General features: G+C 37.0%; 1 protein-coding gene and 1 long non-coding RNA gene across 7 annotated transcripts in view; both read right to left on the reverse strand.

Moving 5' to 3' along the window:
- Positions 1-27,757, reverse strand: LOC123610722. Its single transcript, XR_006718265.1, has 4 exons — positions 27,746-27,757; positions 19,451-19,458; positions 11,787-11,789; positions 1-420 (listed from the first exon to the last, which is right to left on the reverse strand). It is a non-coding gene; the product is annotated as an uncharacterized LOC123610722 (long non-coding RNA).
- ROBO1 (roundabout guidance receptor 1) overlaps positions 1-27,913 on the reverse strand; it is a 1,138,975-nt gene that overhangs the window by 423,731 nt on the left and 687,331 nt on the right. The window lies entirely within an intron of this gene.

Consider the following 27,913-nt stretch of genomic DNA (forward strand, 5'->3'; position numbering starts at 1 on the left):
ATCTGCTTATTTATACATGTAGGTCGAGGCATACACGACGGTTCCTACACCTTGTCAGAGACATGAAACATTGGAATTGTATTATTATTTACAGTCATGGCTACAGATTTCATAGGCTACGTTTTACCATGAGGCCCAATCCTTCTGAGGAGCTACCGTCATCACCAGTCTCCTACAAGCAACCCCCTATATTGGTACTAACTTCGTACAATGAATGTGAGGGGGCTTCTCAGTAGACAAAGCCACCTTAATAGGATTCTTTGCTTTCCACTTCATTCTCCCATTTATTATCTCAGCCCTAGCAGCAGTCCACCTTTTATTCTTATATGAAACAGGATCCAACAATCCCTCAGGAATAATATCTGACTCCGATAAAATCCCATTCCACCCTTGCTACACAATCAAAGATATCCTAGGCCTCTTATTCCTTATCCTAATACTAGTACTATGAGTCCTATTTTCACCCGACCTCTTAGGAGACCCAGACAACTATACCCTCAGCAATCCCCTAAACACGCTACCACATATTAAACACATTCCTATTCGCCTGTGCAATCTTCCAATCTATTCCTAATAAACTAGGAGGAGTCATAGCCTCTCTGACCTAATCCTACTCCACACTTGAAAGCAACAAGGCATAATATTCCGACCACCCAGCCAATGCTTATTCTGACTTCTGGTAGCAGACCTACTAACCCTAACATGAACCGGAGGTCAACCAGTAGAATATCCTTTCGTTACCATTGGTCAACTAGCTTCCGTCCTGTATTTCTCAATCCTCCCAGTCTTTATACCCATTTCCGGCATTATCCCAAATCGCCTTTTAAAATGAAGAGTCTTTGTAGTATATAAAATACTTCGGTCTTGTAAACCAAAAAAGGAGTGTACCACTCCTTCTGGTTCTCTGTGGCAGAAAAAGCTAAACAGAAACTTGTTTAAATTCCAACATCATGTCAGACAGCATTGGCTCTATACTGCCTTTCACATATAAACATCTTTTCAATCTCATGCCCAAAGAACCAAAGAAATAGTTTCCTTTTAGAGGGAATCTTTACGTATGTGAATGAAGTTCAGCACACACACACATACATATGTGCAGGTCCCAAATTAGCTCTTGTACAAATTAAAAAGAAAAAAAAAAACTTCAAAACTTAAAAGCATTTATGACTAAAATATTAACCAGATAATGATGTTATTAAAGACTACAAGTATAACAAAATTATCGATTTCCTTTATTCTTCCTTTGTGAATAAAAAATGACATTGACTGGGAGTTTTATAATGGCCCAAAGGAAAGAAGGCCCCTGTGTGCCTCAAATTTGATATTTTAAGTTGAAGTCAGCTGTTAAGAATTACTGAATTATCCAGGGCAGAATCTCGGGTATGGCTCACATTACAGTATGTTGGATATGAAAAGTTGCACACAAAAGGGGTGAAAACTTTGCAGTGATTAAAAAGGCCTGTGGGATTGAATTTTTAGATTCCAGAGCAGCACATCAAGAGGAATGTTGCAGATTCTCGAGTTATTGCAGCAAATTGTGTCTGTAAATCGATGAAGTGTTTCTGAGGAAACATCAAGATGGCTCTATAGAGTATATAGAATTTCTTTTAGTTCTCATGGGAATGAAAATTAAATCTTATGGGTGAAAACAAATACGTAACAAAGTTAAGAAATTGACCATATCTAGGTTACAATCAGGCCAGAAAGTAGAGTGGATACAGTTTGCTCTTTCACTTATCTTCTCCTTTAATATTAAGCGTTTGAAAGAACATTTGTTAATGCTTTCAGGATTCACTTTAATTAACCTTTATTGTGTCTTTTAAATATTCTAGGCATTTTGTAGGATACCGTGAGAATTTCGGTTGTTTCTCTGTGTGAACACTGCATAATTTCTTCAGCTTTTATTACTTAGATTTTAATAAAATTTCTCTTCCACTTAATATTTATTTGCCTTTGAACCATTCTTCCTCATAAATACAACTGACATGTAATTAAACATGATCAGTTAGTGGATAACAGAGACTATGCAGGTACTGTCGATTTAAACATGCAACCCCAAGATGAGCATTAAGGAAGGATCCCATTGTTTACTCAAACAAAATATGCTTATTTCATGCCAGGAGTGATAAATATTGATAAAATTTGTTACAGAACTTATATATATTGCAAAGGGGTTTTATATTTACTGAGTAAATTCTTTAGAATCTATGCTGCTAGATAGAGTCTGTTTCTAATGTGTGCAAATATGTGAGGAAGTGTGTATGTATGCATTTAACCTTAAGAAAAATAAATATCCACAGTAAAACCTTGATTTTTTGGTAAAGGATATTATAAAAGTTTGTGAAGTCATTCAAAGTAAATTAGAAATATATATTTTAACATTTCATTTTATGTTAGAGTTTAGCTTTGAATTGAGGAAGCTGACTGTGAATGAGTACCAAACAGTTTTACAAATGTGATCTTTGTGATATTTAATGTTTATTTCTTAGGAAACGAGTGGTAGTTATTTTACTTTATTGTATTTTATTTTATATTAGAGAGAGAGAGAGCACAAGTGAGGGATAGGAGCAGGGTGGGGCGGGGGGAGAGAGAGAGAGAGAAGAGAAAATCTCAAGCAAGCTCCATGCTTAGCATAAAGCCCGACATGGGGCTTGATCCCAGCACCCTGAGATCATGACATGAGCCAAAATCGAAAGTTGGACGCTCAACAGAATGAGCCACCCAGGCACCCCTTTTGTATATTTTATTTTATTTTATTTTATTTTATTTTATTTTATTTTACTTTATTATTTTTTGAGGAATAAGTGACAGTTATTTTAAACACCATTCTTCGAAAAATAAAAGTAGTTATAAGTTCAATTTTCTATCTATTGTCCCTTCATTAAGATCCAAGAAAGAATTTATTGAAAAGCTAAATCATCTGAGATTTAAGTTCCTCTGAACCAAGAAAGTGTTGTATGACAATGCTTTCTCTTCTTTTTTAAAAAAAATGTTTTTTAATGTTTATTTATTTTTGAGAGAGAGAGAGAGAGAGAGGGAGAGAGAGAGAGAAACAGAGCACGAGTTGGGGAGGGGCAGAGAGAGGGAGACACAGAATCTGAAGCAGCCTCCAGGCTCCGAGCTGTCAGCACAGAGTCCAATGAGGGGCTCAAACTCACAAGCCACAAGATCGTGACCTGAGCCTAAGTAGGTTGCTTAACTGACTGAGCCACCCAGGCACCCCTCTTTTCTTTTCTTTTTTCTTTTCTTTTCTTTTCTTTTCTCTTTTCTTTTTTCTTTTCTTTTCTTTTCTTTTCTTTTCTTTTCTTTCCTTTTCTTTTCCTTTTCTTTTCTTTTCCTTCCCTTCCCTTCCCTTCCCTTCCCTTCCCTTCCCTTTCTTTTCTTTTTTCTTTTCTTTTCTTTTCTTTTCTTTTCTTTTCTTTTCTTTTCTTTTCTTTTCTTTTCTTCTCTTTTCCTTTTCTTTTTTTAATGTTTATTTGAGAAAGAGAGAGAGAGTCCCAAGCAGGCTCTGCACTGTCAGCACGGAGCCCCACACGGGGCTCGATCTCAGGAATGGTGATATCATGACCTGAGCCAAAATCAAGAGTCCTACTGTTAACCGAATGAACCACACAGATGCCCCTGGTAGTGTTTTCTTAAACTTAAACCTTGTAATAAAATAATTGAAGGTAGGAAAGTCACGCATTGGAAACTTAGCTTTAGATGCATAGAGCATCTGAAACTAAATTTAGTGGAGATTCATCTCTATCTTATGGTGATTTATGCAACGGCATTGAAACAAGAGCACATTTGCCATGTATTTTAGGAAGACTCACACTTACTGAATTACTCGGGGCAGCTGTAACTGTCTGTGTGGTGGTCTCTTATGCAGTATACCCTTGTGATGGTGCCCTTGCCCACAGCGATTGCAGAATTGTGAGCCTTTTCTTTCAATGATTTGGTCTAGATTTTGAATCTTGCAGAGAGTTAACCCTCTCATCCTTGCTCTGCTTTACCTTTGTGTCACAATCGGCACAAATTAGGAAGCACAGCTGTGGAAATCAAGAAGCCACACCTTGCTTTACAGAAATAAACTCAGATAAGTTTTCAGTATATTTCTCACTCAAACGGTGAGGTCATCTTTTAGTTATATATTTGCATATCTTGTAATCTTATTTCCTCAGTCTCATTTTATTACTGTAAACTGAACACCTGGGTGGATTTTAAGATTTAGTAAGAAAAAAAAAAGTTACCTATAAAATATTAAAACTAGAAGCAAAGCTCCAAACCAAAAACAAACAAAAACCCAAACATCGAAGGAGCATCGTCACACCTGGTATTATATATTAAATTCTAATGACCTTCCCAATGTCACATGGGATCATGGGGTCAAACCCTACATATCCTACTCTCAGGTCCAGATGGTAGCACTTTCTGTGGCCCAGTAGACACTCACAAGCAAATACCCAGTTCAAGACAGAACGAGCTGTATTTTCTAAGCCCTTAATAAATACAGACAGCCAGAGGTGGCACCTTTCCCTCCATGAAGAAGGAAAGCATCCCTCTGTTAGTAGATATATCAAGTGTAGAAAAACAGTGAGGAGAGTAGTAAGTTTGCTGCACGGGAAGGTCATACAGCGGGGAAGAAAGATGATTGAAGACTCTGTTAGATGGTTCAGAACCGATGTACAGAAAGAGTCTGGACCTCATGTTCTGTATATTTTGGCAATTTTAGTTATACAGGGTTAAAGAGCATTAGCTTTGATATCTATTTCAAAAAATAGAAATAATTGTTCTACCTACAGTAAATAACAGTGGTAGTACTTTCTTCCTTTCTTTTTATGTCTTATTTTGGAATCCAATTCTTTATTGCTTTCCAGGGAATGTATCTTCCGCTAAAAAAAATGCCCCTTTATTTATCCTGTGAAAGTCAGCCTCGGAGCTGAAGTGTTATGTACTTTTTAGAATTGAATTGTAAACCACTGTCATCTGCAGGTCGGGAGATTAGGGAGTATTGTACAACTTCCCAGGGAGGAAAAGCTGGGCCATAGAAATAGCCATGGCATTGGACTGAGATGGCCATGAGTGTAAAATTCTGATCATCTTCCTAAGGATGATGTGACTGTAGGCAGTTTTCTTCAGTTCACTCTCAGGTTCCACATTTGTACAATGAGGATAACAAGAGTTTCTTCTCAGGAATACTGTAAGTTGAACTAAGGTACAAGGCACATAGAAAATGCCTGAGATTTAGTAGCTGCCCAATAAATGACCATCATCATTATTACACGGTTGTTTTTATGACTGATTTAATTTGAATAGATTGATATTAATAACAAGTTGTAATCGACCACAGAAATATATAAAAATTCCTTTCTGATCTAGGCTCCCAAAGGACTTCCACTTAGAAATAGACTCCCTGAATAGAGGGAGGACAAATGATGCCAACTAAAACATGAACAGAACTCAGGATTCTCCTCAGTCTTTCCCATAAGCTCCAGCAAATCATGGTGTCTTCCACTAATGGGGGGTGCACCTCGCACCAATGGTGCAGACCAGTTGAGATAATGGGTCAAAATGTGCCTTGTGAGCTTTACTATTTTGAAAAAAAATAGGGGGGTGGGAGGGAAGAGAGGGTGGGGGATGGGTATTGAGGAGGGCACCTTTTGGGATGAGCACTGGGTGTTGTATGGAAACCAATTTGACAATAAACTTCATATAATAAAAAAAAATTGAATTATAAAAAAAAAAATGAGGGCGCCTGGGTGGCGCAGTCGGTTGGGCGTCCGACTTCAGCCAGGTCACGATCTCGCGGTCCGCGAGTTCGAGCCCCGCGTCGGGCTCTGGGCTGATGGCTCAGAGCCTGGAGCCTGTTTCCGATTCTGTGTCTCCCTCTCTCTCTGCCCCTCCCCCGTTCATGCTCTGTCTCTCTCTGTCCCAAAAATAAATAAACGTCGAAAAAAAAAATTTTTTAAAAATGATAAGGCAGCATTGAATTTTCAGTTATTCATGCCATTTTATGAGTCTCACATCCCCAACTGCTAAATCACCAAATTCTCTATGATTGATACCATTTCAGTAAATACAAGATATAACCTTTAAGAACTAATAAAAAGAATCATTTACTGAAAAGAATTATTTACTAGAAAAGATGAAAAGTAAACTTTCCATGATTTAAAATTAAAAAAGAATTATTTACTAGAAAGGATGAAATTGCATATCTTTGAAACAGGTAATACCCAAATAAGCGTTATGTTTTTGCTTTGGAGAACTACTACTTTATCTCCAAACCAAAAACATAACTCTCATTTTCCATTTGCTTTTCCAATATAAACACACCGGGTCTTTGACAATTACACATATCACCTAGCTCTTCCACTCTTCTCTCTCTTGACATAATACATATTTAATATTTATTGGCTGCTATTATTAGAATGTTACTCTATGCCTTTTGATGTGGACTTAGAGCACCCTAAAATTATGCTAGCTCTTAATTTTCACTTTGACATTTCAGTGGTTAACTATAATTCCTAGCTCTGGTTCGCATGAGTCAGCGTCATCTCTCTCTCAACATAAAGCGTTCAATTATGTGATACTTCCCTTTAAACTTCGATATCTCTCTAACTGCTTATAAGAAACATTCCAGACACTTTAGAATAGCCCAAAAGGCTCCTCACGCTCCAGCTCACTCCTTAACCCTTTGCCTCTTTTGACTTTCTCATGCGCCTTGACAAAACTACCAGAGCCTCCAATTTTCTCAGATACCACCCACACTCCATACTGTAGACCTGTCTTTTCTCCTGGCTTTTCTGTCAATTTCCTTTTGAGCACCGGACAACAGCTTAGATGCCCCTTCTTCCCTCACCGTCCCCACGCCTCTAGGAGTAAGAGATCTGCTTGGGGAAATCAGGATTTTATGGTCCTATATCTCTTTATACATTCATTGTCTAGCGCTTAGTCCTACTTCCCTGTATCTTTGTCTCTGTTTTTGGTTGCTACTTCTCTGACTGTTTCTTTCATTTATAAAGTCTTTAATCACCTAGACAATATCTTGTTCACCTGTACGTCCCCAAGACTTGGGGAATTTCTCTTCCACCTCCTTAACTAAATCTTTTTTTTTTTTTTTTTTTTTAATTTTTTTCAACGTTTATTTATTTTTGGGACAGAGAGAGACAGAGCATGAACGGGGGAGGGGCAGAGAGAGAGGGAGACCCAGAATCAGAAACAGCCTCCAGGCTCTGAGCCATCAGCCCAGAGCCCGACGCGGGGCTAGAACTCATGGACCGCGAGATCGTGACCTGGCTGAAGTCGGACGCTTAACCGACTGCGCCACCCAGGCGCCCCAATCCTTAACTAAATCTTAAAGACATAAATATTTGTGAGCCATTGCTTACAGCTTAATGATGAAATGGCAACCTTTACACGTAATGATCAGTCTTAAGTTGGAGGAACACTCAGTTTTTACATATCCCTTAGGATGTTCTTCATCTGTCTGTCTCTGTATATCAAATTATTGGGTATATTTTTAAATGAGTGTCTCCTCCTACGTCCGATGCCCTGACAATGAAAGAGTGAAAGATACAAGTAAAAACTAGAATTAGGCTAGAATAATAACAGACGGAATCAACCGTTTACACGAGAATGCCAATCAGAAGGTTTTGTTTTCTACCAGTTCTTATGAACTTCTTCTACCAGATGTCGATGTCAAAGTACAGCTTGGCTCAATTCTGCAAGGACAGATCCACTTTTTCCAAAAGGAGCCTCTCTGCATGGGTTCATATGGTCATCCCACGCAGGCAGCCTTTCACATTTTACCTTCTGTGAACAGGAGCGTAGAATGCTGTCAATCTCCCTGTGGTCTCTGAACAAATGTTACACATACCCCTGCCCACCAACTGGGGTTGGAAAAGGGAAGCTCCCTTCTTGACCCAAGGTTTGGTCACATATTCATAGTCATCGTGTTAGTGGAAGTGAAGAAAGGCCTGGGGTTACCTTCAGTTCTTTATTTATATCTGTGCCAGAAGGAGTAAATAATCCTGACCGGATGGGACTCCAGTGCACACATTTCCCCTTCCCTTTGGCTGTGTTCTGTAACACTCTAGGCAGGCAACTTTCACAGCACCGAGCTCTTGAAACATTTTGAGGTCACTGTTATATTATTCCCGGAATCATAAGAAAAAAATAGCTACCATTTACTATAACTTCTATTGTCTAGGTACCGGACACGTACATACAACACATGGAACCCAGCTATATATGTAAATACACATTCTCTCCCTCCCCCACTCTTTTTCTCTCTCTCACACACACTCATTCATTCAACCATTTATTCAGCAATATTTTGAGAAGCTAAAACATGCCAGATAATATTCTACACACACACACACACACACACACACACACACACATCTATCTATCTATCTATCTATCTATCTATCTATACCCTCTCCCACACATATCAATTTGATATTTATAATAATGTAGCATAACTTTATCCTTTAAAGTTGAAAATTGAGCCTTAGGAAACTGAGGTGCAGAAAGGTCAATACTTTGAATATGGTCACACAACTAATTAAGAGCAGAGTCTGCTTTTAAAATCATATGTGCTGTGAAAAGTACTCTTCATATTTTTTGAGATCACAAAATGAAAATAACAACTTAAACTTGTAATTTCTAAAAGAAGAGTCAAATGGAATAGTAAGGAAAGGGCAGTGATGTTTTGAATCTAACAACAGATTACATCAGACTTCTAAAAAGTAATTGTGCAGAGTTCCAGGCACACATTTTCCTTTACCAGTTGAGTTATTAGATCAAAACTTTCTGTATGTGAAAAGTGTGAAGTTTGTCATTGAATCTCTAGGAAAATAAGAATTACGATAATGACTTATCTCTATTATATGATTTAAATGATAGATGCTTCCCCAAATGAACAAGTCAACCCACATTTTAGATGCACCAGGAGAGTGCTAATATAATAAATTCTATAATGAAATCTGAATTCACAATAACGGTTTCCTGATGCTCTGTTTTATTGCTAAATCTGGATTTTTCTCCCCACCAGGTTTTCCCATTCTCTTAATGTGCCAATTCAGACAATAAAGTTGTATTTTATCACACCTTTATTTTTTCTCCATAATATAAACTGCTAAATGTAATTCTTATACTCCTTCTATCTTTTAGCTATCTGTTCTTCAGACCATGATACAAAGAGATGCAAAAAAATGATGCTAATGTAACACTTTCCACAAATAAACAAATTGCCTAACGCCCAAGAAGACTGTCAGTAAGATACTCTAGATGCAACACAACAAATGTTTCCGAGAGAGACCTATAATTGGAGGTTTGTGGATATCCATCTTAGTGGATTACAAAAATAAATTGCATAAAATAAAAGGACAGTAATAAGCTGATTTAACAAGGAATTCCATTTTCCAATGATTTGAAGCTTTATGCTTTTTGCATTTGCTGTCCTCAGGCACAGAAGTCATGTGTGGGTCTTCATAACTATTTTTAAGTTTTAGAAAATTCTCTTTGGAAAATGATCCATCTGTTTACAGAAACAACCCTTTGCAAAGCCAAGGAGGTCACTTCAGGTCAAAACCCATATCTAAGTTGATTTAAGCTTAGGGTAACCTAAATAGTGTATCAAATTGGACTACTAGATATATAAAATGACATCATATATATATATATATGTTTTCCAAGCTCTTCTTAGATTCTGCCTTCCTTGTGAAGAATTGGTCTTAAGCGTAAGATCTGGGAGGAAAAACCTGTTGGAATGCAAAAGTGCATTTAACATTTGTTTATATTTCTGCATCATTATGCTAGATTTAAACTGTCAAACTAAGTTGATAACAAATGTTAAGTATAGAAATGTATACAGCAACCAGCATTCTGCCAAATCAGGAAAACAAAGAACTCTTGTCAGAGGGTCACAAATTCCAAAGCTAAATGCAAGGTAGTATTTTTAGGGCAAGGTTTGCTTTTTCATCTCTAATTGAATGATTTCTTTAAAATAGCTCACAGTTGCACCAGGAGGATACATTTTGTATTGGGATTCTGCACAATGATTCACCTACAAAACAGCTCTACAAATGTGATTCTTGCAGGGCTGGACTGAAATTTCCCTAGAGAAATAATACTTGGGATAAAGTATAGATTAAAAAAAAAAAAGCTTAACTTTCTACTGCCTAATGTGGAGAAAGTGGTTTGCATCGTTGTTCCTGCATTTTGGTTAAGTACATTAATTCAAATGAAAGACATATACGAAGCTATCTTACTTCCAGTTCATTAGGATTATATTTCTAACCTTTACTTTAATAGCCGATGAAAAACCAATTACATTTATTAAAGAATATATTACACGACCAATATGCTAAAGGATACAAACACGTTTAGTTCCTCCACACAAGACATGTATAATTTGGTTTCAGAAATAATGGGAAAAGAAAAAAGAAAAGAAGAAATATAGGCCTCACAAAAGTGCAGTGAGACACTTGAATGAAGGAGCTGCATATTATAACCTTCTGATGTCCGGTACCTAACAAGTCCGGTGGCAAGTGGCATGGAATTTGGAGGAAGGGAGACAAAGAGACCCAGTTTTTAATCCTGGAACAGTTAGTTGCTTGCTGTCAGACTGAGGAAATAATTAAGTCTCAGTTTCCTTTTATGCAAATTGAGGATAGCAACATTTGATCAATACTTAATAAACAAAACAAATTATTTGTATATTGTATACCCCTTCTGAGACATAAATAATTTTTACTTTCTTTTACCTATGCCTATTTCAACATGCTGCATTAGGCTCTGAGTAAATGACAGTTCTTTAAAAGAGAAGCTATGGAAAAATAAAAAAACCTGTTTGAATCCATGAAACACAGAGAGATGCCAGGATAAAAAACAAACAAAAAAGAGGAATTAAAAAAAAAAGAAGTACTATAAAGCAACCCAGAAATGATATAGATGAAAATAGTCTTTTAAAATTTTTTCCTAATTCTCATCATTGTAATTATGACAAAAAGTGAAAGATACTAGCTTTTAGTACAAATAGTAGAAGTCAATAACTGCATCCTTTCTAAAGGATGAAAGTGAAAATGGGGGGGTGGAGGGAAGTTGATCTGCTGCCATTAAGTTCAAAATTATCAAATTCATTAACTCAAAGCAATAAAATACATTGCAATGCAGTGAAAGTAATAGGACAATGTAACTATTCAATACAGAGAATTAAAAGTTACTTAAAATCCTATACTTTGAAAATCTCATTTCCTAACTTGAAACCCTTCAGCTATTTTGTGAGAAACAATCGCTTCATCAGGGGCTAGAATGTTCTCCACAAATACATCAACAAAACAGCAGTTTTATATAAGACTGGGTCTTTGTGATAAAGACTCATAAGCGAGTCTTGGTGATAAAGCCAATATTTGTCAAACTTCTCCGATTTCTCCAGATAATTCTTTATCAATACGATAGGAACACAAGCTTTCTCTAATGTGGGGACTCTTAACACAAGAGACTCCTGAATTTTGATGAGGAAAAAGATAAATCTTTATTTTCGCTAACAGCTAACAAAAATTAGACATTTTATTTAATTATGAATATCCATAATTGTGGTGTACCATCTCTAAGAGAGCTCTCAAGGATTCCTGCCTCCTGGCATTGACAGTTATGTAAACCCTTCCCTTTGGCAGAGGCTGGATCTAGTGAGTTGTTTCTAACAGAGAGAAGATAGAGAAAGTGAAAGTGATGGCATGTTCCTTTTGAGATCTGGCTTCAAAAGGACTGTGGCTTCCATCTCGAGTGTCCTCTCTAACTCTCTTCCCTGCTCACTCTGAGAGAAGCCAGCTGGCTTGTTGTCAGCTCCTCTGTGGAGAAGCTCTCTTAACAAGGTACTGACCTCTCTGGCCAACAGTGAATGAGGACCTAAGGCTTGCCGATAGCCTCATAAAGGAGCTTGCCAAAGAATCTTCCCTCAGTCAGGTCATGAGACGATGTAAGCTCCAGTCAACACCTTGAATGCAACCATGTGACAGACATCCTGAGACAGAGGCACTCAGCTAAGTTGTACCCAGATTTCTGACTCAGAGAAACTGAAAGATCATAGATGTTTGTTGTTTAAGCTTATAAGCTTTCAAGCTGTTTGCTATGCAGCAATAGATTTTGGTACCTGCACACAGAGTACTGCCCTTACAAGTAATTAAAAATATGGGAGTGGCTTTGGAACTAGGCGGTGGGTGGCGGCCAGAAGGGTGTTGAGGAGCACGATAGAGAACACCTAAATTGCCTTAAACAGACTGTTAGAAATCTCAACTTTTGAGGATGCTGTTCATGAGAGCTCAGGAAGAAGTATGAAGTGTGCAATTGGCAACTGGAGCGAGAATCTTTCCTATGTAGCCACAGAATGTGCCTAATGAACTGGGGGATCTTAGTAAGGAGATTTTCTAAAAAAGTGTTTAAAGTATTTGTTTTTCTCGTTGTTTATAGTAAAAATGTGAATACAAAGAAGTAAGTTGAAGGGAAAAAAAGTTTTTTAAGGTGCCAGGACTTTAAAAAGTTCTCAGCCTGTCAAGATGGCAAGTGGTGTTAACATTACCAAATGACTCCTGAGTAAAGATCAGATCCGGGGCCAGGAAAATGTGGTCTTGAGATGGATCCTCTAGATATAGAGAAACGACTTTATTTCTAAAGATTCTCTTCAATTCTGGCTCTACCTGAAATCTGTGTCTTTCCCAGATATATGGTTATCTTGTAACCCTCCCAAGACACATTACTTTCTCTTCTGCACCCCTGCTACTGTTTGGTCTTAGTGTCAGGTGGGTATCTTCATGCTTCCAAACCTTTTGTTCTTCCAGTTAAAACCCTCACTTTCATTATAAGCTCTTTTTACTGCTTACCATGCCATCCTGTGGCAGTTACCTATTGATTGATCTCTGGTATTCCTCCTCCTGCTTTGAAAAAAAAATTTTTTTTGAGATTTTATTTTTAAGTGATCTCTACACCCAATGTGGGGCTTGATCTGACAATCCTAAGATGCCAACTAAGCCAGCCAGGCATCCCAAAGTATGCCCTTTTTTAAAAAGTAAATTCTATGCCCAATGTGGGGCTTGAACTCACAACCCCAAGATCAAGAACTGTGCATTCTACTGAATAAGCCAGCCAGGCACCCTTGAAAATGTTTATATCTCATTTATCTCAACTATTTACTTCTAAGACTAGACCTGCCACCCCCAATAACCTCAACAACCCCATAACCTCAATTCAAGTGTTTTCTTTTCTTGACATCTTCCCATCTTTCCAATATCCCTCCACAATTACCCCAATATTTCTTTGATTCCAGTTTGAATTACAACCTATTACCCCTGTCTCCAAAATAATTTTGATTATTCTTCTCTCATCCTATGTACTTCCTCCCTTTTCTATTTCATGCTCCTCCGCTATAATAATTTCCTACGTATTTCCTTGCAAAGGTCTCAAAACACTTGTCTCCTCCTCCTTCACCTTATTTCTCCAGTAAGAATCAACCTCTGGTAAACCTTACTTTCTCTCACTATCCACCAATCAGATTTCCTGCTGCAGAGAGGTAACTGACCAATGGCCTGGCTGTTGCAATTAACATATTCATCACAGAATTTGCACAGACACATGATTTCTACAAGCTGCTCTTAGCCATTGCTGAAAATAGTGGTAAAACGTAATTCAAGCTTTCTCTGATGGATGAGTTTAATCCAGACCAAAACATTTAGAACTGTGCTATGGCCTGAACATGTCCTCATCCCACTCTCCTTCTTTCACTCACTCATTCACAGGGATAGACCTGCATCATGGTCTGTGGATCCCACCACATCTTCAGGTAACCGGTTCTTTTTCTCCAACAGGTATTTCCCCTAACTATTCCCCTACCTATCTAATCCTGTCTTGGCATTTGATTCTCACGGAACTCTGAACTAACACAACTGGATATTCATGCAGCTGAGTGTGGCTGGAGAAGTGTATACAACCATGCCAACTGCCCTTATTTTAAATTCAGAACCGCTAACTTTAAATGGCTTATTCACAGTTCCATATGACCAAACTGTGCATTCCTCTCTCTTCATACTTCCACAGTCTCTTCCCTTGTTCTCATACTATGAAGATGTCTGAATTTTTACTTCACTAAGATAATAGAAGAAAGTTTTACAAATATCTACCAACACACACACACACACACACACACACACACACACACACACACACCTATTCCATCTGTGTCATATACTCTGATTTCCATCCTGACCATGGATGAATTCTTCATGAGTCTAGCTAAGAAAAGGACCTCCATTTGTCCTCTAGACAATTGGTCAGGAAACTTTTTCTGAAAAGAACCAGATAATAAATATTTCAGACATTGTGGGCCATGTGGACTCTGTTGCAACTACTCAACGGTCACTGAATCCCAAAAATAGCCATAGAAAACACATAAATAGATGGTTATATCAACACATGAATAGATGGATTTTGTGTTCCAATAAAATTTTACTTACAGAAGCATGTAGTGAGCTAGATCTGGCCCAGGAGCTGTAATTCACTGACCCTCTATTCTGACCCTTAATTCCATTCCCCTCTCGTCTGGTCAACAACAGCAATTCTCTCTCTCTCTCTCTCTCTCTCTCTCTCTCTCTCCTGTCCTCTCTCCCTCTCTTCCTATCTGCTTCTCCCTCTTAATATCCTTTTCCCTCTCTTTCTCTGTCCTTCTCTCTCTCTCCCCATCATTGTTCTCGAAAGAAACTGCATCATTCTCACTAGAATACAAACATACTATTACTCCTCCATCTTAAAATAATAATACCCTATTGTCCTTAACCTCATTTCAATAAGCTTTAGCTTCCACTGTCCACCAAACTGCTCTACTTAAATTTATCAATGATCTTCACGTTGCTAAACCCAGTTGTGAATTTCGATCCTTATTGTACTTGGCTTTTGGCATAGTTGATCACTTCTTCCTCCCTGAAGCATAATTTCACTTTGTTTCCAAGATATTCAATGGTGAGGGAGTCAAAAATATTAAAGATAGATGGACCAGAAACAAGTCTGAAGTATTAGGACAGGGACACTATCAAAGCTTTCTGTGGTCATGTGGGGCTAGCGTGATTTGAGGACCTCCAAATGAACAGCTGCTTCTCCCCATGGGACATTTGTTGAGTCCCAGGGAAATTACTCACTATATGGTAAACTAGTGAAGTAGCATGTTTCTAAAAGATTGAGTAAAACAAACCCCTTACTTTTGAATGAATAAAAAAATAGAAGAAACACAAAAGTGAATAAACACAACAAATAATGTCATAAGAAATATAGAAGAGGTAGTTGTTAGTATGTAAAAGCAAATGTGTATTTATGAAATATTATAATTTTGTCATTCCATATGTCCTTAAGAACCAAGATACTCAGTAAAGAAGAAAGTAGATACAACTGTGCTTTGGTAGAGACTAAGCCAAAACCCTGAATGTATCCCTGCTCTGCCCATTGAAAAGGCCCAGAAACAGTAACCAATCCGTGAGCATCCCTACACCCAAGCTGTTGTCTTGAAATACCTTTTCCATCAAAAGAAAGTTAGGGCTTCTTAGAAAAATGGCTGATTCTAGGTGTAGGGCAGGGAATGTACAAGATGAATCTGGAACATCTTAGCATAACACATAGCAAGGAAGTTATAAAAGACTACTGGGGTAATAGCGAAAGGATTTGGGAGCCAGTTTGGAAAGACTCTATTGGCGAAAAATGAAACAAATTAATACCTGATAAGGACAGGATTTACAATGGATTGACACCCCAAAATATGCTCAAATTCATGAATTTGTATTTAAAAAAGTCTAGTTGTCACCCTTTGAAGTTGACTGTGAACCAATTTGTTTTCTTAAAAAAATAGTTAGACAAAATGACGGGATCTAACATTTATCCTCTTTTCCCATATGAACTCCACTACTGGATAACTGAATGATAGATGGTGATAAATCTCTCCTTCTGAAATTATTCCACCAGCCAGTTAAAAAAATACAGAATTAGAATATTACCATTTTTCAACTCCAAAGATTTAATAAAGAGTAAAAGGCGGATGCCATATAACCTCTGTTTGCAAGACTATAGTCTTACCAAATGTATATAGCTTGAATTTGATCAATCCACTAGATCCAGAGGTCAATTTACAGAAATTACAGAGTTCAGAGGAGCATGATGAAAGCCTACAGGTCAAGTGTTTTGAGTCTCCCAACCAATAAAGGGAAACCTATAGATTAAATGTACCCTAAAAGACATGTTAAAAAAAAACAAGTAACAGTAAGCTAAAGTATCTAAAGATGCTTACTTGCATTATAAAATCACAAGGAAAAACAGAGAATAATTAGTATAAAAGCCTAAACGGTGGTTATTTTTGGCTGGAATGGGGGATTTGTGATTTGGCTGGGGTACATATGAAAGGATTTCTAAGATGGCTGGCAGTGGACTATTTTTTGACCTGGGGTTCTGCTTGTACTCACTTATTCATTAAGCAATGCATGTATTTGGTTTGGTTTTCTGTATTTGCATTTTATTTTACAAGAACAGGTTAAAATGTTTTTCTGGTACTTTTGATCAAATTACTGAAAATCAAGTAGAGACTCACGTTTTAATGAGAACACTCTCATTGCCATGATATGAGAAATAAAAATGTGACTGTAAACAAAATTGCCAAAATACTTCTTTTCAACATATGATAAAAAGTGTTTCTGAGAGTAAACTCTTATACCAAGCCTGATTTTATCAGTGAAAAATGCAAGCAGGAGGTTCCTCCTTACCATCCTTTTTCTCTTTGTTCTTCTTTTTACCATAATAATGAGCTCTTGGAAGACACTTGAAGCTCACAGGTCACATTTGAAGAAATATCATTCAAGAAGATATAAGGCAGAAACAATATTTTAGAGGAAGCCCTAGCATGTCTAGAAAACCTGTAATCATTCTCAGCAGATAACTGATTATTTGGCTGGAATACGTTTAAAGGAGAAGCTTTGCTCCAAAGTTGGATAAGAGAAGGTATGATTTAAGCACGATAAAGAACCGTAAGCGGTAGAGGGGCAGTAACAACTATAAAGCCTTTATGATTTCTTTAATATTGCCAGCAAGAACATAAAAGGTTTCCAGAGCTGACTAGATACTATTAGAAAAATAATTGTGTCCTCCTTGCTGTGAATTACAAGTCTTTTATATGTGGAGAAAAAATTTAGAGAACATACAAGGCAGGAAAGTAAAATTATTTTAATTTCAAATGCTCTGTGACACTATGCAGTTTTCCCAATTACAAAGATATGTCTCATGATTTTAAGGAGTCAGCAAAGCATATAATACTCGTATAAGAAAATGTTGATTATACTGTTGCAAATAGTTCCCTTAATGAGTGTTAAGCTCTTTATATAAACTGTATTAAGACAAATAAAACTCAGTCACTGAAGTAACATAAGGTTGCTTTTTTTATCCAGTAAATTTCACAGAGAAATTTTAAATCTTACAACTTAATGATGCTTTTAAAGAGGTATTCGTCATGAAATTAGTTTCATTATTACATGCAGTAGTGGAATTGTACTGAACTGGAAGACAAAAGACATGGGGTAAAATACAGATTGATTCTGTCAACTACAGACTGTGTGACTTTGGGCAGCTTATTCAACTTGTCTGAATCTCAGATCACTTTCTGTGAAATGAGAGGGTTGAACTATAGAGATCTAAGTGCTTTCCAGCATCAGTGCTCTCGAGTTAATCAACACGGATTTATTTTCAATTTGTTTTGGGGGCAAAATATATTTTCTAAAGACTGAACAACCAAAAGTTATAATGGCTGTGTTATTTATTGCAATGTAATGGATTATCTTAAAATGTAGTGGCTTAATAAAACAAACATTTATTATCTTACACAGTTTCTGAGGGCAGGAATCTGGAAGTGGTTCAGCTGACTTGTTCTACTTATGGTCTGTCATGACATGTGGTCAAGAGTTTGGCTGGGACTGCAGTCATCTGAAGGCCTGCCTGGTGTTGGAGGATCCATTTCTAAGGTCACTTACTTAAAATCATTGTTGACAGCCCTGAATTCCTCACTAGCTATTGACCAAAGACTCTGGTCCTTTATATCATAGGCCTCTCTGTAGGGTTGATCACAACATGGCAGCCAGCTTCCCCCAGAGTGAATGATCCAAAGACAGAGAGTATGTTTGTGTTAGAAGTTTCCCAAGATCGAAGGCATAGTCTTTTATAAGCAAAAATATGAAGTGACATACCATCACTTCTGTCATATGCTATTGGCCATATGGACCATCCATGGATATTGCAATGTGTTGATCATTGGAGATGATCTTGGAGGCTGGCTATCAAAGTGTCTACATTAAGTATATAAATCAAGGCCCAGAAACCATTTCCCCAACCCTCCCTCTGCCCAGTGAGACAAACATCTCATACATTGAGTGATGTGAGCATTGCTGGGGACATTGTTGAAGCAAAGAGTTCTTCTCTGTATTCCTAGCCATTAACATAGGAAAGCTTCTTTATTTTCAAGAAGTATCTTATCTTCTTTTTAATCAAACAGCTTCAGTTGTATATCTATGAAATGTAGTTGTGCAATGTAGTTTTAATTTGTCCCTTACATAGCTGGTTATTTCATGACACCATCATATTCTCTCTTCATGAAGTATCATCAGAAAGTCTGTTTTCCTGCATAGATTAATTCATGGTCTTTTTTTTTTTTTAATTTTTTTTTTCAACGTTTATTTTATTTTTGGGACAGAGAGAGACAGAGCATGAACGGGGGAGGGGCAGAGAGAGAGGGAGACACAGAATCGGAAACAGGCTCCAGGCTCTGAGACATCAGCCCAGAGCCCGACGCGGGGCTCGAACTCACGGACCGCGAGATCGTGACCTGGCTGAAGTCGGACGCTTAACCGACTGCGCCACCCAGGCGCCCCGATTAATTCATGGTCTTAAATCTATTCCTTTTTCCATGATTATGGATTATGTCTCATCAATCTTTGTTTTTTATAAGTTTTTTTAGATGTTTATTTTTGAGAGAGAGCATGAGCAGGGGGAGGGCAGAGAGAGAGGGAGAGACAGAATCTGAAGCAGGCTCCAGTCTCTGAGCTGTCAGTACAGAACCCAATGCAGGGTTCAAACTCATGAGGTCATGACCTGAGTTGAAGTCAGAGGCTTAACCAACTGAGCCACCCAGGCACCCCAATTAACCTTTCTTTATCTCACATTCTCCATTTGCTCTCTTCTCTTGGTTTATTTTCATGACTTTCTATTTACCTTACATCTCTCTAATTCACTTCAAAACTTCCAGTAAGAATAGTCGACATTTTCTCCTGACTGCTTTAACAGCTTTTTGACTTCTGCAGTTTAACTTTCCCAATCATTGTTCCAAAATGAGCCCATCTCCCTACTTGCCTAATAATGGGTATTCAAATTTTCCTCAACTTCTAGAATATTTAACAGCACTAGCTTCACTTTTTTTCTTAAAACTTCCTTTCTCCTGCTGTTACCATACATTCTCTCTTCCCTTTACCTTAATTTTAAAAAAAATTTTTTTTTTCAACGTTTATTTATTTTTGGGACAGAGAGAGACAGAGCATGAACGGGGGAGGGGCAGAGAGAGAGGGAGACACAGAATCGGAAACAGGCTCCAGGCTCTGAGCCATCAGCCCAGAGCCCGACGCGGGGCTCGAACTCACGGACCGCGAGATCGTGACCTGGCTGAAGTCGGACGCTTAACCGACTGCGCCACCCAGGCGCCCCTACCTTAATTTTTAAACACCTTTAGCCTCTTTGCTTTTAGAATCCTGTATTTCTTCATTTTTTTCATCTTATAAATATGTCAGTATAACTAAAACCAATGGTTATTCTTGACCTTTTTCAGATATGAAAATTCCATTTAATTTACTAAACATTATCGATGTCTGAATTTACAACTAATGTTCCAAATTCGACTTATATTCAAAATGTACCCATATCTCCATTTACCAGATGCAAAAAGGGTCTTGTATTTCTGCTAGTAATATTTCCTACCTTAAATTATACAAATTTGGGATATTAAAGTATCTATCTATCTATCTATCTATCCATCTACTTACCTACCTATCATCTTCCACCTGTGATCTGCCAATTCAGATTAGCATTTAACGTTTTGATAAACATGAATTAATCTCATCCCATTCTTTCTCTACCTTTCTTTGTTTGGACTCAGCCCTATGATTCTCTCCTCCCTTGGGACTTTCCCTTCAGTAGCTTCACCTTCTTTCTCTCCATCTTCCTCAGAGTATTTACTATTTATAATCTTTCTTTTTTATTTTTATTAAATTTTTTAACGTTTATTTATTTTTGAGAGAGAGAGAGAGAGAGTGCAGGGGAGGGGGCAGAGAGAAAGATAGATACAGAATCCAAAGCAGGCTCCAGGTTCTGAGCTATCAGCACAGAGCCCAACACAGGGTTCGAACCCACAAAGCAGGAGATCATTGATATGAGCTGAAGTCAGATGCAAAATCAACTGAGCCACCCAGGTGCTTCGTTATTTATAAACTTTCAATGACATCCTATTGTTCTCAGATTAAGACCATTTAAAAACATATTACTTATTTAAATTTATTTTTATTTATTTTGAGAGAGAGATAGAGAGCAAGTGGGGGAGGGGCAGAGAAAGAAGGAGAGAGAATCCAAGCAGGTCCCGCACTGTCAGTGCAGAGCCTGATGTGGGGCTCGAACTCACAAACAGCGAGATCATGACCTGAGCCGAAGGCCAGAGTCTGATGAGTAACCGACCGAGCCACTCAGGTGTCCCAAGACCAAAATTCATTTTTTTTTAAAGTTTACTTACTTATTTTGAGCAAGAGAACAGGGGAAGGACAGAGAGAGAGAGAGAGGGACAGAGAGAATCCCAAGCAGGCTCTGCATAGTCAATGCGGAGCCCAAGGCAGAGCTCAAATTCATGGACCCTGAGATCATGACCTGAGCTGAAGTGAAGAGTCAGATGCTTAACTAACTGGGTCACCTAGGTACCCCAAGACCAAAATTCTTGACATATCAACAAAGTCCTTCAAAATCTGGCCCATGCCGCCACTTAAAATTTCATCTCAGGCTACTCTTTGCTTTTATCTTTGCTAAGAGAGATAACGTGTGATTATAAAACAGTCTCCGACTCCAGACTGTACTTGGATCAAACCCAGTTCTACAAGTTAGTAGTGATTTTGAGCAAGTCTCTTAATCTTTCTGTGCCTCAGTTTCCTAATAGGGAAACAATCTGATGACAACGGCATCAGATTACTGAATGGTAACTACTCACTAAATTAATTCCAACAGTTCCTTAGGAAATAATAATACCTGTAATATCTGTTCTTACTATTTGATCATAGGCCTGTGATCTCATGTTTTATTTTCTATTACTTTTCTTTCTTTTCTGTCCTTCCCTTTTCTGAGTTTTTACTAAATTCATCAAGTTTCTTTAACCTCTCTCTAAATCTTTTTCCTCAAATGGCTTTGGAGTGACTCACACTATTTCTACTTATTTATTGGTTATTCTTATTTTTCTAATGTTTATTTTTGAGAGAGAGAGAAAGAGGGAGAGAGAGCAAGCAGGGGAGGGGCATAGAGAGAGGGAGACACAGAATCCAAAGCAGGCTCCAGGCTCTGAGCTGTTGGCACAGAGCCCTACGCAGGGCTAGAACTCGTGAACTGTGAGATCATGACCTGAGCTGAAGTTGGACACTTAACCGACTGAGCCACCCAGGCACCCCCGGTTATTCTTATTTCTATTTATTTGTTGACTGCAATTTAAAGATGCAAATCTGATTTAATAAAGTCTCAGATAACCAATGTCTCTAACTTTCTACTGAAAAAGAGAAAAAATATTTTCAAACTTTTAAACTCTGATCACCACTCATTTTCCATATTACTATAATCGAGTATGTTATCACTGCTCTGGTTTTACCACCCCCAGTAATTATTTATTATCTGAAATGTTTATTTTGATATACCAATATTTACCCACTTAATTTTTTACAATTAATTTCTCCTTGCAATCTCGTCTTTCAATTTTCTCCTAAGACATTTTTTTTTTTGCAGTTCTTTTTGCAAATGAGTAAGTGGTAAATTTGTCTTGCCTGAAAACAATATTTCCTTACCCTTATTATTGAACAAAAGTTTTCCTAGGTAGGAAATTCTAACTTTAGATTTCTTTCGCTTTGGTTTCTTTCACTCAGAGTGTGGAAAGTATTATTCCACTGGTTTCTGATATGTATTGTTGCTAATAAGATATATATTGAAAGGACTTAAGTGTCAGTAGCACAATCTGTCTTTTGTGGGGGAGGGGAGTATAACTGATTAGTTTTTGTTTCATGTTTGCCTTTTTATGCAAATCCATGATCTACTTGCTTGGTTTTGTTGGTTAAAACTGAGATGCAGCTGCACTATTTAGATGGTTTATGTTCTATCAGGTTCACCACGGTGTCCATGTTTTTGTTTTGTTTTGTTTTAGATTTTATCAGCTTCACTTGGTTGTATTTCTGCCTGGCTTCTGCAAATATTTAAAGTTTGGGAATGTGGATGTGAAACATTCTTCATAGTTCAGTGTTACCCGTTATTATTGGCTTAGGCCGCAGTATAATTTTTTTTTTTTAATGTACTGTTATCTGTTTGAAATCAGCTCATTAGAAATACAAGAATTAATAAACATTAAGTTACAAATATAATGATCTACATTTTAACTTAATTATAAAGCTAACCATTACTTGTTTCTATTTGTTTCTCCTGTGGAAAAACAAGCAGTTATTGTTATAGAAACCCATGATTTTGCACACACATGCAAGTTAACTATAATGCAAGATTGACTAAATCTGCCTTGGGTTACTAGATGTATTTGTTAACTCAGCAAATATCTATGCACTAAAACCAAATATGATGCATTCACAGGGAGGGATGGGAATTATGACAATAACTGAATGACGATGAATTGATTAGATTATTGCACAGCCTATTACAGACTGACAAAATAATGAACCTGGAATGTTGCTAGGTGGTCATCTAAACAGTGGCACTGGGCCAACTCTGCAGCCAGGTAACTTTTAGATTGTCAACAAATAGTCTGATTACTAGTTTTGTTTGTTTTAAGGAAAAAGAGCCCAGGCTTGCATTAAATTTCAACTTACTAATGTTTATACTCATAGTGTCTGCCATTTGATTAAAAACAAAGTCATATAAGTTAACATATAATGTATTAGAAAATGATATACATTATATTTCTTAGTAAGTGTTTAATTTCTTAGTTGCATGAGGCCATGGCGTTCATAGAGGCTAGATCATACAACACTTCAGATTCAGATCCGTGGGACAGCTTTAAATGGATATATGAGCCATCAAGAAAGATAACAAATGAAATCTTAAAACCCCAGTCTCAAGACCTCTATGTTGTATTTCCCAATTATGTGGTGATGGTTTCCTTAGGACAGTGCCACAGGGAGCCCTTCATCTACCATGCAGACTTTGATACAGGATGAGATTATAGACACTACTGAAAGAACATAATCAATATTCAGGCAGAACACAGATTTTAAAAAATATATGATCTCAGTTCATGCTACCTCTCTCTGCAGAGCTCTATAAAAAGGAGAACAAAGAGTAAGTCCTTAGCATTCAAAAACAGAGTTCACTTTATGTGGTCTAACACTGTCTGAGCACATTTGTGCTTTTAATGCTTTGCAAAGGTAGATTGTCCAAAATGACAGGAAGACAGTGTCTATGACAATATGTTTGCTCTCTGGTTAGGTCATGATTATATTCAACAAAAGGTCTGCTGCAAGTGCCATTTTGCCACACAGCCCTTTCTTTTCTACAACCATACTTCTTAGATATATGGGAGCAATGAACATTGGATAATGCTAATATTTCTCTTCTCTGAAATAGATGTAAAAAATGCTTCTACATAGTAATCCATAGATGTCCGTTATTGACCAATTACTCTTCAAATATGGTCTCATTGCTCTTTAATTGATTGTGTCTGTTTAAATATTTCAGACTAGAAATGAAAAGACACAAAAAACTATATTGCTTGAGATCCTTATCAGGTTTGGAAATAATAAAAAAAGTCCTACATTTTTTTCTTTTCCTCGAACTTTGAAAAATTTCCAAATTAAGCACCTTAGAGTTTGGGGAGATCAGTTGCTTCACAGATTTACCATCTTTATTCTATTTCAAAACACTTTGGTTCTCAGCACTGGTAATGCTAAAATATATAATGTATATAAAATATATATATTTGTATATATATATATAATGTAATGTATATAAAATATATATATTTGTTTTTTTATGAAGAGAGTTTAGCAAGATAAGTTAAGCATGGTTTATCAAGTTTAAAACATATGCTGTGGGGCGCCTGGGTGGCGCAGTCGGTTAAGCGTCCGACTTCAGCCAGGTCACGATCTCGCGGTCCGTGAGTTCGAGCCCCGCGTCAGGCTCTGGGCTGATGGCTCAGAGCCTGGAGCCTGTTTCCGATTCTGTGTCTCCCTCTCTCTCTGCCCCTCCCCCGTTCATGCTCTGTCTCTCTCTGTCCCAAAAATAAATAAACGTTGAAAAAAAAAATTAAAAAAAATAACAAATAAAAAAAAATAAAACATATGCTGTTTTATTTTAAGCCAACATTGAAAAGGAAAGTATACTTTTTTCTGTTTGCTCATTATCTACCAAATACTGCAAAAGTCCACTAATCAAAGTAAAAATATTTTTCTAAGTAAAAATATAAAATATCAATTGTTTAAAACATTTCATTTTGTATTTTAATTAGTATATGTTGTTAAAAGTAAAAGTGGATATCATATACAACGAATGTTGTGAATTTTCTCCTTCAAACACAAGCTAGAAAACGTTAACATAGAAGAACCATTCATAGAAATTTCCATAACATTTAAAAAAGTTTGCTGGTAATCAGTGAAGGCATTACCCTGGATTGATATGATTCTTCATCATGGGTTTTGGGGGGGGGACTTTAATAAGGCACCATGTTAACTTTACCTTTGGTAACACCTCTGTACTCAAAATCAACATCACGCCATGTCACATATTTGTAGAGCAAACGTGTCATGGTGGAGAGGTACACTGAAAATGCGTCAAGGGTTCATTTGTGTGCTAACCTTCAGAGTACTGGCATCAGCATATACCTTCATGGATACGTATGAATTTGAAAGAAAATGAACATGGCTAATTTTATAAATATGGATCTTAATCGTTTAAAAAATAATTTTAGGGGCGCCTGCGTGGCTTACTCGGTTGGGCATCCGACTTCGGCTCAGGTCATGATCTCGCAGTTGGTGGGTTCGAGCGCCTCATTGGGCTCTGTGCTGACAGCTCAGAGCCTGCTTCAAATTCTGTGTCTCCTCCTCTCTCTGCCCCTCCCATGCTCATGCTCTGTCTCGCTCTCTCAATAATAAATAAACATAAAAAAAAAATCAATTTTACCATATTAAAAGGAGGGGTAAGGCAAAATGTTTACATGAAGTAGTGATAAAATATATGCTTTCCCTAATGTTAAGGTACGTAAAATTACTCAAGGAGGAAGGGCTGAGGCTGTTTTCTGGTGTCACGACTAATAACGGTGTAGAAAGCAGGTTAATCATCATAGATCCCATCATAAAGAGTAGGATCGGGTGGTGCGTTGGTCAAGAGTGAGGAGTATGCACTGGGAGATATATAGGCGCTTTTTCCAAAGAATGTTTTACATAAACCTGAAAGATGGTTTGAGAGTTGACAAAGAGTTCTGAAAGAATTCTGTTTATCTAGAAATACGTGATAGGAATTAGTACATTTAACTCCATTGTGTTCCATCACACATTAGAACATTTAGAACAAGGGAAAAATTGTTGTGTCATTGATTATCCTATAGTTTAATGACATAAGCTCATAATGAAATAAATAGAAAGGGAGATCCAAATACAAGATATTATTAGAAATATTATTTTGAGAGCTGTATCTTTTTTAAATTAAATTAAATTAACATTTATTTATTTATAGGTTAATTTTTTAACTTTGCTGTCTCTTTTCCTTTTTTTTTTTTTAATACAATTTATTGTCCAGTTGTCCAACATACCGTGTGCTCTTGGTTTTGTGGACAGATTCCCATGACTTACCCCTTACATACAACACCCAGTGAGAAATATTATTTGACAGGTATATCTAATAAGAAGTAGCATTGTAAAGGTTAAGACCTTGGCCTTTGAACCAGTTGGCCAGTGTTCAAAACCGCCACTCACTAGCTGTGTGGACTTGGGCAAGTAATATAAACTCTCTGTGCCTCAGTTTCCCATCTGTAAAAAAATTGCATAATGATAATACCTGCCTGATTAGGTTGTTATGAGAAATAAACAGTTTTATACTTCTACAGTGCTTAGAATTGTGCATAGACCATATAAGTGTTTTTAAGTAACTAAAACAAACAAATAAATGCAGGATCGTATATATGCATATATATATAATAAATGTACAATTTATTATTATTTGCTCTTTTATTTACTCTTATTATTATATATATAATTTAATAAACTACCCTTAAATGCAAACTAGTTTTTTCATGACACAAAAAGGAGACTTTGAAATATTAAGTGACTAAATCTTTCCATATGGAGGTCGACTCAGTAGTGTATTAATTGACTACACTAATTAAACCAGAATGCAGAAAGTCCAATTTATAGTAAAAATAGTATAAATTGGTAAATTTCATGTATTAAAGAATAATTACATTTATGGAACATCTGGAATACGGTGCAATACTTAGTTCCGTATCCTTTCATAAACTTTGTCAAGGGATTTATTAAAAGAGTAGAAGAACTGTGCTTCTAGCACCTAGTTGCGAGACTTGCTAATAACGTATGTTGCATTACATTGAAAAATGAGAGCCAAATGGCCCTCATTTTTAGGAAGGATGGATTCATTAAATATATGAAAGAGCAATGAAGCAATTAAGGGTCTCCGACCTAGAGCAGGCTGCAATTAGGAGATAGGGACTCCCTTGTTCTAGTAGACATTCAAGCAGAAGTTGGAAGATTTTTATTAGATAATTTAAAGAGGGAAATTCAAGTTTTGTGCAGCATGCTGGAATAGATGATTTTTAAAGTTCTTCCTAAGCCAGGATTCTAATAACTGTATGACGATGGAAAATGACTTTTTGAGATAAAGTAAAAAGGTGGAAATCATATGTATAGTTAGAACACTTATAAGGAAGGGACTAAAATGAAGAAAAAGTGAATTTTCTGACTTGTTTGATCAACATATTTGATCTAAACATATCAACTCTACATGCATATGATTAGTTGGATGCTAATTAACTTCCTAACTTAAAATGGTAATTGAATGTAAATGAGATTAAAGAATTGAGAGGCTACTGATTCGTAAAAATAACTATTCTTGGACATAAGGTAGGACTGTTCAAAATATGCAGGTGGTACCCTCTAGTGGTTGCAACATGCACTGACCTTAAAATAAAGTTAAAATATACAATAGACTTTTTTCTTTTCTTTTTCTTTTCTTTCTTTATTTTTTTGTCAATCTGTTCATTCTGGGGAACTTCAACCACTGAGTTTCAAAACCTTCTTATTTTAGATGATTAAGAACAAAAGCTCTAAAATTGCATGCGATTTTACACATTCCAACCAATAGAGGGCAATGAGGTGTCCCAACATGCACTACTGCCCCTAGAATTCCAAAGCATAATAGTTCCTCTGGTTCACAATTAAACCATACATGTGGAAACATGTAACACTCAGAAGTAGGAGTGAAAATACTGTGGTAAACTGTCATCTCAAATAAGAATAATAGTCTACACTTGTGAGACTAGTATTAGATAGCTTACAAAGCATTTCCCATACATCATCACGTTTAATCCTGGGAACAACCCTGGGACGGGAGACAGAGCCGTCTT

This window comes from Leopardus geoffroyi, chromosome C2, assembly GCF_018350155.1.
Source record: "Leopardus geoffroyi isolate Oge1 chromosome C2, O.geoffroyi_Oge1_pat1.0, whole genome shotgun sequence".
Taxonomy (NCBI): domain Eukaryota; kingdom Metazoa; phylum Chordata; class Mammalia; order Carnivora; family Felidae; genus Leopardus; species Leopardus geoffroyi.